This window comes from Macaca fascicularis, chromosome 7, assembly GCF_037993035.2.
Source record: "Macaca fascicularis isolate 582-1 chromosome 7, T2T-MFA8v1.1".
Taxonomy (NCBI): domain Eukaryota; kingdom Metazoa; phylum Chordata; class Mammalia; order Primates; family Cercopithecidae; genus Macaca; species Macaca fascicularis.
In genome coordinates, this window is record NC_088381.1 from 34,483,117 (window position 1) to 34,496,975 (window position 13,859).

At 36.7% G+C, this 13,859-nt stretch overlaps 1 protein-coding gene across 2 annotated transcripts in view; it reads right to left on the reverse strand.

The window, feature by feature from the left end:
• ALDH1A2 (aldehyde dehydrogenase 1 family member A2) overlaps positions 1-13,859 on the reverse strand; it is a 115,772-nt gene that overhangs the window by 67,530 nt on the left and 34,383 nt on the right. The gene's annotated exons all lie outside the window — the stretch shown is intronic.

Below are 13,859 nucleotides of genomic sequence, written 5' to 3' on the forward strand. Positions count from 1 at the left end.
GAGGCTTAATAAATATAAATCTACACTTGGTAAATATCAAATTCTAGAAAATGTCCCAAAGTTTTCTTTTTCATTTTTCCTTGGTTTGATAAAAACAATGAGCCCATGTAGAAGGAGGCACTGATTAAACTAGAACTCTCTTTTCCCAAAGGATTTTTAAGATAAAGGAAAAGACCTTAAATTTGTAGAGCACTTAATACAGCTGTACTGATACAAACAAAATGACCTTGTAATTGTACATTTTACAGTTTATAATATACAGTTCATAAACATGTGTAACATAATTTACCCAATAAATACTCACATAACTTTTAGTCACAGGAAAGACAAAGATGGCTAAGAGAGTTCTAGCCCTCCAGAGTCTGACAGTCTCTAGTAGTTTATTTAGTACTTACAATAACCCTGTGAAGCAGGGTTTTATTATCTCTATTAAACATGAGAAAATTGAGAGGCAGGGAGCTTGAGTCCAAAGAAGCAGGTTCTTCTTGTGGCTGACTCAAAGGCTACTACTGTTCTTTCCAATATACGTAATTTCCAGGATTAGCCCAAAGAAACAGAACTAGTTAATGTTCAAGCCTGAGCTAGTTAGAATTCTGGAATTATTGGTCTGGTTCTCTTTTCATTCACTCTATTTAATAAACTTGCTCACAGCTGATAGCTCATTACATTTGCATGCTCCTTTGAACACAGTATAATGTTCAGGTAACAAAAGCAGAAAATTAAAAGTTAGTTTCATTAAGGATCCACTTCTGGAGTATTACTGGGTTTAGGGAAAAAGTGGTCTTACCAATGTCCCTATCCTTTTATTCACCATGTGAATGAATCAAACTTTTTAACCTTTGCAATATCACCAGAGTCCACTGATCCTAGTTCTTTGTTTGTTTGTTTGAGTTTTTTGTTGTTGTTGTTGTTTTGAAGATGGAGACTTGCTCTGTCACCCAGGCTAGAGTGCAGTGGCGCGCAATCTCGGCTCACTGCAACCGCCGCCGCCTGGATTCAGGTGATTCTGCTGCCTCAGCTTCCCCAGTAGCAGGGATTACAGGCACCCGCCACTATGCCCAGCTAATTTTTGTATTTTTAGGAGAGATGGCATTTCACCTTGTTGGCTAGGCTGGTCATGAACTCCTGACCTCAAATGATCCGCCTGCCTTGGCCTCCCAAAGTGCTGGGATTATAGGCGTGAGCCACCACACCCAGCCCTAAGTTCAGTTTTTAAGTTTCTCTGTGCAGCAGTTTTAATTATTTGTAAAGACTGGTATTTCATGATTTTTGTTTCTCACAGGTTTTCCAAAAATCAAAAGGAAAAAATACTTAGTAAGTTAAACTCATTTTCTTAATCACTTAGTCTATCGATCATTTTATAAACCTAAGATGCATTATAGGATCTAAGATACATTATGAGATTTTAGTGATCTTATATTTCCTGTATTTTAAAACATTTTGCTATTTCATCATGCTAGGAATTACTTCATCATCATTCATCAATTATGTTTAACTATGCTAAACAACTAAAATAATAAGGAAACAAAAGAAATTACAAAATTGCCTAGAAATGAATGTCACCACTCTATCATCCTTCAGTTTTCTAATTGTGTTGTCTAATACATCATCTTTCAAAAAGTTATAAAAGAAGTCTAGAGATGCCATCTTTGCCATATTCTTTTCAGCTTCCATTGAACACAGTTAAGAATTCAGAATTCTTAATTTTCTGCCCAAAATGGAATAAAGAATAAAATTAAGAGAAAGATATTTCACAATAATTAGATGAGTGAGAAAATGAAAGCAGAGACAGAGCACTTGAGATTATAATGATGAGGTAAAACTGACCATAGAAGCAAAATCTTGGGCTATGAGTCTTTCAGATCAATTCTGTCAGACTTGAGAATCAGAGTAAACAATATATTTACAAAGACAAAAAGGAAACATGATATTCTAACCCACTAATTATTTAATGGGAAGGACTTCATCATTAATATTTTGCAACAAGAACCTGGACCATCCTGCTTTGGTAAAAGGACATATGACAATTATTTTATAATATTTGTTGGTAAAAATTTACTTTATATTCATAAACGGACAAATGCTGAAGGTAGGTATATATGTAAAGGTGACTGGAAAAACACATTATATAGAAATTTTAAAAGTTCATTGGGTTGATCAATCTGATTGACATTTATAAAAGTAAAAATGAAAATATTTTTGTAATTGTGAAACAAAAACATGACCACCTTTTCTACAAAATCATGAACCCTCAAATTTTTCCATAGCATTACACTGTGATAATAACACATATGCAAGAAGAACCCGAGGTAATGATGAGCTATAACCTTCTAGAGATCTGTTTAAAATCTGGAGCCAGTATTTACGAGATGATTATGTTCCAGGTTCATATATGACAGCTCATGAGCAGTTATTTGCATTCAAAGGCATTGCCAATTTCAAGTTATGTTACCTCCAAAATCAGGAAAACATGAAATAAAAATTTGGTTTGCTATGTTTAAATTCTTATTTTGCTGTTTTTTTACTATCTCTTTATTCTTACTCCTGTAAATTGTTCATAAAATAAAAATAAAATGAATACATTGAAACCAGATGGTAAATGTGATGGCTATTTTTCCTGGTGTGCCAAAATTAAAATTTTAATTTTACTACATCATTGCTTTTGCAGACCTAGTCTTATAAAATGACACTTAAAAAATCATACGGACAACTTTGTTGGTACATTGAATAACAAATATCTCCATGGTCAATACTTGAACGTTTGCAGCTCTCTGGGAAATTTCAAAAGTTATGAATCCTGTTCCTTAGCATTATTCCCTGACCAGGGCTCCTTGGAGAAATGATTTATTTCAGAACTGTAGCAGGAAAAGTACAAGATGAGCCTGAAACATTGTGGTGCCTGAAATCAAGTAAATACTTAAAAATCGATACGAACATAATAAAAAGATACAGAAGTCAACATGAAGAGGCTACCAATGGACAATACTGGAATAATTGAAACAAAAAATAAATAATGCTGGTAATAGATTATTACCCATAGAATGAAAAAGACATCCAAAAGTTCATAATGATATACATTTTTTAATGAATAAATAAGTAAATGTGGGATAAGGAGGAGCTCTTCTTCACAGTAGAATTCCAACTACTAGATGTAAAGAAATGATGGGGTTAGATGATTATTATTTGTAAAATACCATAGTAATAACTGCTTCAGGTAAAAATCATCACTAGATAGTAAAATTAGTGGGCAAATATACAATGAAAAATGTATGATGGATGTTCATGTAGATTCAAAGTATCTCCCCTCAAGATACTTATTAATTACAAAGAAAAAAATAGTAACTTTATGTTGGAGAAACTTGGCAGACACCACCTTAATCAAATGATTAAAGCTGACATCACCAGCAATGGGACAAATTGATACCATGTGCAGCTAATATAATATGCTGATAAAGACACAGGATCAGTTCTGTGGTAGTCTCACTCAAAAGGCGTAATCTACATTCAATCACGAGGATACAACACAGGCAAATCCAAACTAAAGTATATCCTACAAAATCATTGTCCCATGTTTTATTAAAGTGCCAAGGTCGTGAGAGACTAGTAAAACTAAACTGTTTCAAAAAAAGGTCACTAATAAGACATAAAAATTAAATGCATCATGTAACCATGGATTCCCTGCTGAGCCAGGAAAAAAATACATATTATTGGGACAACTGGTGAAATCTGAATAAGATTTTTAGGTTAGATGATAATATTATATCAACGTTAATTTCCTGATTTTTATCATTTTTATAATTGTAAGATCATTTGGGGAATCTGCATGAAGTGTATACAGAAATTTTTTGCACTATTTTTGAACTTTATTTTTGTAAATCTGAAATTATTTCAAAATGCAAAGTTAAAAAAAAAAAGTTTAAACGTCAGTGTCATCTTTTGGTGCCTACCTTTCATATTTTAAATGCCCCAAACAAATTTGTTAAATGAGGATTCATTATCTTCACAAAAGTTTCTTTAAATGTGACTTTGTAGAAAATAAAGTAAGCCATTCAAGCTGCCTTAACACGGCCCAATTATGCCAAATCAGTTTAACTCAAAGCCACGTTAATATCAGTATAAGAAACCAGAAAATTTTGCTTTGTAGTTTACTGAATTTCAGAATTAGTATCAGGAAAAATGTGGGCTTTACTATAGAGGTCTTTGAAAGTAGAAAATATATCTGACCCTAAGTTACTTGACTGTTGCTCAGTTTCTTCATTTGGAAACTATACAAATACTGACTTATCAAAATCATGTACTTCTGTGATACTGTAACTGAAGGTAAAAGGAATAGATGGTCCATAAAAGAAGGCACCTATCTACTCCAGGTTTCTCAGAGATTGGAGGGATTAGTTCATATACCTAACTTTCTTTCCATTGTCATTGTGAAGAACTGTCCACTGACATATTATAGGTTGTTGGTATTAAAAAGACAGAATGGTGGGCACTTAGTTAACATTAATTAGAATGGAAAGTCTGCTGAGAGAGGACATAAATCACTTTCTTTCCTCTTATTATTTTTTAAATATTATTTAAGTTCTGAGATACATGTGCAGGACATGCAGGTTTGTTACACAGGTAAACATGTGCCATGGTGGTTCGCTGCACCTTCATCACATCACCTAGGTTTAAGCCCCACATGCATTAGCTCTTTTATGCTGATGCTCTCCCTCCGCCTTCCCACTCCGACAGGCCCCACCATGTGTTATTCCCTTCCTTTAATCCATGTGCTCTCATTGTGCAGCTCCCACTTATAAGTGAGAACACGTGGTGTTTGGTTTTCTGTTCCTGTGTTAGTTTGCTGAGGATAATGGCTTCCAGTTCCATCCATGTACCTGCAAAGGATATGATCTCATTCCTTTGTATGGCTGCCTAGTATTCCATGGTGTATAGGTACCACATTTTCTTTATCCAGTCTATCATTGATGGGTATTTGGGTTGATTCCACATCTTTGCAATTGTGAACAGTGCTGCAATGAACATATGTGTGCATGTATCTTTATAATAGAATGATTCATATCCCTTTGGGTGTATACCCAGTAATGGCATTGCCAGGTCAAACGGTATCGACATGAATCACTTTCTGACATCTTTCCTGATATGGTCAGAATATAGTACCTCCCACACCAAGAACAAATCTGAAACACACTGAAGAATGAGGAGAATATTTGAGGAACAAAATTTTGTTATGTTATATTTAATAGATGCAGTAAAAATACATGTAATATAAATGCAAGTTAAGATCTACCATATTAAAATATACCATGAACACATCATTCAAGCACTGGACCATTATTAATATTACTGAAGCTACTTGTGTGTTTCTTCCTAATCCCATCCTCCAGCTTGACCCACCCTGCCGCTAAAGGTAACCACTAACCTATATTTTTAATTTATTTATTCTTAGATATTTTCTTTCTTTTTCTTGCCCAAATGCAGTATTTATTTGGGGCACGTTTCTGTATGTGTCTATTGTATCAATTTTGTGAAATGCATTAAGGTCATCTTGATTGTTATTAACATTTTATGTTTGTACTGTGATCACTGAGAAAGCCATGCTGAAATTTCCCACCTTGGTGGTGGATTTATCAACATACTCCTTAACTCCAAATTTCTACCTTTATAATTTTCAGGGTATTTTATTAGTGAATATAAGTTTGTAACCATTAGATCTCTCTGGTAAACCATTTATCAATATGAAGTGATGCTCTTTATTACTAATAAAGCTTTGTATTTTAGAGCCTATTTTGTTTAATATTAGTACAGCTACCTAAGCCTTTGTCCAGTATTTCTCATTTATCTTTTCCTTTTTGCTCTCAACTACGTCTTTATTATTTTGATGTGTCTCTGTGATACATGGTTAGATTTTATTTAATACAAAAATGTGTATTTTAACTAGCAAGTTTAATACATTTGTATTAACTTTTTGAGTAGGGGAGGGTTCACTAGAAGCATTTTATATGCCTGACTCCTCCACTTAGGAAAACCAAAACAGTATATAGACAGTCACATTTCAAATATATTATCTAAGAGAACAATGGAATTCAACAAAGAAGGGACAGGAAGCACCAAAAACAGGGAAAGAGGTTGCCTCTTGCATCCTCCCTGACTGGGATCAGCTGAGAGCCAGGAGTGATTTCCCAAAGTAGGAAATGGATGTGAGACTTCCAGCAGCCAACATCCCCACCATGGAATTGTGTAATCCTGGCCACTTGAAAAGCCCTCAACCCTCCCAGACCCTGAAACTAACACAGGGAGCTACCAGGAGCCCATGAGATGGAACTGCTCCTAAGAGAGAACTCAACACTGGGCCCCACATCCTTTCTGAGACCTAAGCAGCTACAGCAAGGCATTATTTCCAAACCTAGCCTTTGATAAACTGCTTGCTGTCCTGGGACCCAGCAGTGCCAGGACTGAGGCATTAAGGAAACTCAGGCTATTACTGCTGGGACAGTGGGGCAGGCTGGGAGTGCTCCTGAAGCCAACGCTAAGAAGTCAGTGAGACACGAGCTGAAGCACCCAGTGCTGGTAGGCATATGTTGCTGAGATCTAAGATGGAGACACAAGTTGCTGCTGGAATTGGTGATGAGCTGGGCAGGGGTTGCTGCAGCTGATGCAGGATGAAGAGTTAGGTGCAGGCTACCACCACGAGGGCAGGGCATCAAGCCTCACTAAAACTGGGGCATGAAAGAGACACACATTCCCCACCTGCCAGTCCAGGCTGTGGCCACTGATGATGGCCACATCCTCTCCAGTGGCAGGGCCTCAATGCAGCTGCTATTGCCCCTCACTCAAGCACTCTGCCTAGGGCCTAACAATTGCCCTACCCCTGCCCATCACAGCTGGTGCCTCCTCTCACCACTGTGGAGGCTGAACAAAAGCCTACCCAGCCTCGCTTTGTTCTCCATTCCTGAGACAGAGCACATAGATCGAAGTCCTGGAGATTGTCCAATCCAATCTACCACCTTGGGTACCTGAACATTCCTCACAGGGTACTGAGGTTGGGCCTAACTTACTAGCCACTACCACATAAGCTGAAATCTACCTACAAGTGCTACCTCAGGCCTGGAGACTTGCCTGTCCAGCCCATCACAGCCACTCACAGTATCCATGCACACTACTCAGGATGCAGAGGATCATCCTACCACTGCTACTGCTCTTGCCACGCCACACAAGCTGCCTAGGAGCCCGAGAACAACCAACCACGTGGTCCACTGCTGCCACTACCTCCAGGTGAGAAAGCTACCGGGAAGCCAAGAATCAGCCTGCTCCAACACAGGTGCCAGGGTATTCCACACTGGGGCACAAAGACAGGCACACTCAACTCACCACTGCAACTACTGTGGTCTAAAGACTGGCCTACCTGGCATCCCAGTCCTCAGCACTTCACCACAGCCTCTGCTAATAACAACACTCTAACTTAACTTACCAAGGAAATCACAGATATCACTGATGTTGTTTACTGCCAAAAAAAAATCATATAGAGACTACACCATTGCATCCACCCAGAATCAAAGCCAAAGTACCCCATCCAACCAACACCATAGATACACCTTCAGGAAAAAGTCCTCCCTTATGAAAGTAAATTCAAAAATAGGAAGAACCAACTGTTATACCAGATGTGCAGATACCAACATAAGGAGAGAGAAAACATGAAAAAGCAAAGAAATATGACATCTCCAAAGGAACACAATACTCCATCAATATATCTTAAGAACATTTCAAAATCCCAGATAAAGAATTCAAAATATTGACTTTCAAGAATCTTAGTGAGATACAAGTGAATTCTGAATATAAAAAATCAGAAAAATAATTCAGGAAATAAATGAGAAATTTATTGAAGAGATAAATTTTTTTTAAAGAACCAAATAGAAATCTGGAACAGAATAATTCATTGAAGGGAACAAAGTGCATTTAAAATCTTAGAATCAGGCAAAATGAAGAATTTCAAATCCTCAAGACGGGTCTTTTGAAATAATCCAGTAAAACAAAATAAAGAACAGAGAATTTAAAAAATATAATCAAAGCCTTTGTGACATTTGGGAAAATTTTAAAGTAACCAAATTTACAAATTATCAGTATTATCAAAAAAGAAGAAACAAAGAGGAAAACTTGCCAAGTCTAGCAACAGATTAACACACTCAGATATAGGATGCTTAATGATTCTCAGGCAGATACAATATGAAAAGGTTTTCTGCATGGCATATTGTAATCAGACTGTCTAAAGTCAATGATAAAAAGGAAATCCTAAAAACAGCAACAGAAAAGCATCTAGTCACCTACAAAGGAAACCTCATCAAACTAACAGCAGATTTCTCAGAAGAAACCTCACAGGTCAGAAGAGAATGAGATGGTATATTCAAAGTGCTGGGGGGTAAAAAAAAAAAGGAACTGGCAACCCAGAATACTATCTCTAGCAAAATTATCCTTCACAAATGAAGGCAAAATAGACTGATTCCCAGATAAGCAAAGATTGAAGGAATTCATTACCACTAGACCCTACAAGAAATGCTCAAAATAGGGCTGGGCAGGGTGGCGCATGCTTGTAATCCCAGCACTTTTGGAGGCTGCGGCAGGCGAATCACCTGAGGTTGGGTGCTCAAGATGAACCTGACCAAATCATGGAGAAACCCCGTCTCTACTAAAAATACAAAATTGGCTGGGCATGGTGGCTCATGTCTGTAATCCCAGCTACTGGGAAGGCTGAGGCAGAAGAATCACTTGAACCTGGGAGGCGGAGGTTGCAGTGACCTGAGATTGCACCATTGCACTCCAGCCTGGGCAACAAGATTGAAACTCCATCTCAAAAACAAAAATGCTCAAAATATTAACTTTGAAATATGAAAGTATAAAACTCATTTGTAAAGCAATCACACAAAGGAGGAAAAGACTCAAATGGTACCACTATAGGACTCCATCAAACTACAGTGATAAACAATAAGAAAAAGGAAAAAACGCCAAGAATATATGAAAAACCAGAAAAGACATACAATGGCTGAATGACTTTTTAAAAAATGATCCAATTTTATACTGCCTAGAAGAAACTCACTTTATCAGTAAAGACACATGTAGACTGAAAGTTGAGGGATGAAAAAAAAATGAAAAAACATATTCCATTCACATGGAAACCAAATGTGAGCAGAAGTAGCTGTATTTATATCAGATAAAAACAGATTTTAAGCCAAGACCAGTTTAAAAAAAAAAAAAAAGTCAAAGAAGGTCATTATATAATATTAGGGAATCAATTCAACAAGACACTATAAAATCTAAATATATATGTATCAAACACTGGAGCACCCAGATGCATAAAGCAAATATTACTAGATCTAAAAAGATAGACTACAACAATAGTGGGGGACTTCAACACCCCCATTGTCAGCACTAAACAGGTCATCTAGCAGAAAATCAACCAAAAGCACTGGATTTAAACTAGACTTTACAACAAACAGACCTAACATTCTATCCAACTACTGCAGACTATACATCCTCTTCATCAGCACATGTAATATTCTACAGGACAGACCATATGTTAGATCACAAAATAAATCTCAGCAATTTTTTAAAAATCTTATCAACTATCTCCTCAGACAACAATGGAATAAAACTAGAAATCAATACCAAGAACAACTCTGGAAACTATACAAACACATAGAAATTAAACGACATGCTCCTGAATGACCATTGTGTCAACAAATAAAAATAGAAATTTAAAAACTTCTTGAAACAAATGAAAAGAGAAACAACATACCAAAACTCTTGGGAATAGGAAAAGCAGTGCTAAGAGGAAATTTTATAGCAATTAATGTCTACATCTATAAAAGTAGAAAGATTATAAATTAAATAATCTTATCAATGTACCTCAAGAAACTAGAAAAGCAGGAAGAAACCAAACCTCAAATTAGCAGAAGAAAATAAAAAGATCAGACATAACTAAATGAAACAGAGACTAAAAATACAAAATGATCAACAAAGCATAAAGTTGGTTCTTTGAAGAGATAAACAAAATTGATAAACCACTAGCTGGACCAACGTAAAAGGGCGTAAGAATCAAATAAACAAAATCAGAATTGAAAATGGAGACATTACAATGGTTACCACAGTAATCTCTGAAGAACTATACACTGACAAACTGGAAAACCTAGGGGAAATGGATAAATTCCTGGAAACATATAAGCTACCAAGATTGAATCAGGAAGAAATAGAAAACCTGAATAGCTCAATAACAAGAAGCAAGATTGAATCAGTAATAACAAGGTTCTCAATAAAGAAAAGCCCAAGATAAGAATCCAGGCAAATTCTACCAAACATACATTACAACTAATATCAATCCTCCTGAAAGTATTTGAAAAAATCAAAGAGGAGGAATATGTTAGTCTGTTTTGTGTTGCTGTAAAGGAATACCTGAGGATAGGTAATTTTAAAAGAATTTATCTTGGCTTATGATTCTGCAGGCCATATGAGAAGTAGGGTGCCAGCATCTGCTCTTAGTGAGGCCTCAGGAAGCTTACAATCGTGGAAGAACATAAAGGGGAAGAAGGGGTGTTACATGGTGACAGAGGGAGCAAGAGAGAAAAGAGGAAATGCCAGGCTTCTTTAAACAGCCAGCGCTCACGTGAACTAACAGAGCAAGAACTCATTCATTACCTCAGAGAGTGCACCAAGCCACTCCCGACAGATCCCGTCCCATGACACAAACACCTCCCACCAGGCTCCACCTCCAACAATGGGGATCACATTGCAACATGAGATTTGGAGGGGACATACATCCAAACCATATCAAGGGAATTCTCTCTAAATCATTCTATAAGGCGAGCGTCACCCTAATACCAAAATCAGACAATGATACAACAATAAAATAAGAAAACTACAAGCCAATATCCCTGATGAAATAGACACAAAAATCTTCAACAAAATACTAGCAAACCTAAATCAACAGCATATTGAAAAGATAAAACACTATGATCAAGCAGGATTTTTACCAGTAATGCAAGGATGGTTCAACATACACAAATTAGCAAACATGATACACTGAAAATCAACAGAATGAAGGACCAAAACCACATAATCATCTCAACAGATGCAGAAAAAGTATTTGATACAATCAACATCCTGCTCCTATTGGTATACTTCCAAGATGGCCAAATAGCAATCAAATTAGAACTCAGGATTAAGAAACTCACTCAAAACAGCACAACTACATGGAAACTGAACAACCTGCTCCTGAGTGACTACTGGGTAAATAACGAAATGAAGGCAGAAGTAAAGATGTTCTTTGAAACCAATGAGAACAAAGACACAACGTACCAGAATCTCTGGGACACATTTAAAGCAGAGTGTAGAGGGAAATTTATAGCACTAAATGTCCACAAGAAAAAGCAGGAAAGATCAAAACTCAACACTCTAATGTTGCAATTAAAAAACTAGAGAAGCAAGAGCAAACAAATTCAAAAGCTAGCAGAAGGCAAGAAATAACTAAGATGAGAGCAGAACTGAAGGAGATAGAGACATAAAAATCCCCTCAAAAAAATTCAATGAATCCAAGAGCTGTTTTTTTGAAAAGATCAACAAAACAGATATACTGCTAGCAAGACTAATAAAGAAGAGAGAAGAATCAAATAGATGCGATTAAAAAAAAGATAAAGGGGATATCTCAACCAATCCCACAGAAATACAAACTACCATCAGGGAATACTATAAACACCTCTATGCAAATAAACTAGAAAATCTAGAAGAAATGGATAAATTCCTGAACACATAGACCCTCCCTAGAATAAACCAGGAAGAAGTTGAATCTCTGAACAGACCAATAATAGGTTCTGAAACTGAGGCAATAATTAATAGCCTACCAACCAAAAAAGTACAGGACCAGATGGATTCACAGCTGAATTCTACCAGAGGTACAAAGAGCAAAGAGGAGCTGGTACCATTCCTTCTGAAACTATTCCAATTAACAGATAAAGAGGGAATCCTTCCTAACTCATTTATGAGGCCAGCATCATCCTGATACCAAAGCCTGGCAGAAACACAACAACAAAAAAAGAGAATTTTAGACCAATATTCATGATGAACCATTGATACGAAAATCTTTGATAAAATACTGGCAAACTGAATACAGCAGCACATCAAAAAGCTTATCCAACACAGTCAAGTTGGCTTCATCCGTGGGATGCAAGACTGGTTCAACGTACACAAATTAATAAACATAAAACATCACATAAACAGAACCAACGACAAAAACCACATGATTATCTCAATAGATGCAGAAAAGGCCTTCGATAAAATCCAACAGCCTTTCATGCTAAAAACTCTCAATAAACCAGGTACTGATGGAATGTATCTGAAAGAAATAAGAGCTATTTATGACAAACCCATAGCCAACATCATACTGAATGGGCAAAAACTGGAAGCATTTCCTTTTAAAACTGGCACAAGACAAGGATGCCCTCCCTCACCACTCCTATTCAGCACTGTATTGGAAGTTCTGGCAAGGGCAATCAGACAATAGAAAGAAATAAAGGGTATTCAATTAGGAAAACAGGAAGTCAAATTGTCCCTGTTTGCAGATGACATGATTGTATATTTAGAAAAACCCATCGTCTCAGCACAAAATCTCCTTAATAGGCAACTTCAGCAAAGTCTCAGAATACAAAAATAAATGTGCAAAAACCACAAGATTCTTACAAACCACTAACAGACAGAGAGCCAAATCATTAGTGAACTCCCATTCATAATTGCTAGAAAAAAAAAATACCTAGGAATCCAGCTTACAAGGGATGTGAAGGACGTCTTCAAGGAGAACTACAAACCACTGCTCAAGGAAATAGAGGACATGAACAAATGGAAGAACATTCCATGCTCATGGATAGGAAGAATCAATATCATAAAAATAGTCATACTGCCCAAGGTAATTTACAGATTCAATGCCATCCCCATCAAGCTACCAATGACTTTCTTCACAGAATTGGAAAAAACTACTTTTAAGTTCATATGGAACCAAAAAAGAGCCCCCATAGCCACAACAATCCTAAGCAAAAAGAACAAAGCTGGAGGCATCTTGCTACCTGACTTCAAACTAACTACAAGGCTGCAGTAACCAAAACAGCATGGTACTGATACAAAAACAGAGATATAGACCAATGGACAGAACAGAGGCCTCAGAAATAACACCACACATCTACAACCATCTGATCTTTGACAGACCTGACAAAAACAAGAAATGAGGAAAGGATTCCCTATTTAATAAACGGTGCTGGGAAAACTGGCTAGCCATATGTAGAAAGCTGACACTGGATCCCTTCCTTACATCTTATACAAAAATTAACTCAAGATAGATTAAAGACTTAAATCCAAGACCTAAAACCATGAAAACCCTAGAAGAAAACCTAGGCAATACCATTCAGGACATAGGCATAGGCAAAGACTTCATGACTAAAACACCAAAAGCAATGGCCACAGAAGCCAAAATAGACAAATGGGATCAAATTAAACTAAAGAGCTTGTGCACAGCAAAAGAAACTATCATCAGAGTGAACAGGCAACCTACAGAATGGGAGAAAAGTTTTGCAATCTACCCATCTGACAAAGGGCTAATATCCAGAATCTACAAAGAAATTTACAAGAAAAAATCAAACCACCCCATCAAAAAGTGGGCAAAAGATACAAACAGACACTTCTCAAAAGCAGACATTTATGCAGCCAACAAACACCTGAAAAAATGTTCATCGCTGGTCGTTAAAGAAATGCAGATCAAAACCACAATGAGATACCATCTCACACCAGTTAGAATGGCAATCATTAAAAAGTCAAGAAACAACAGATCC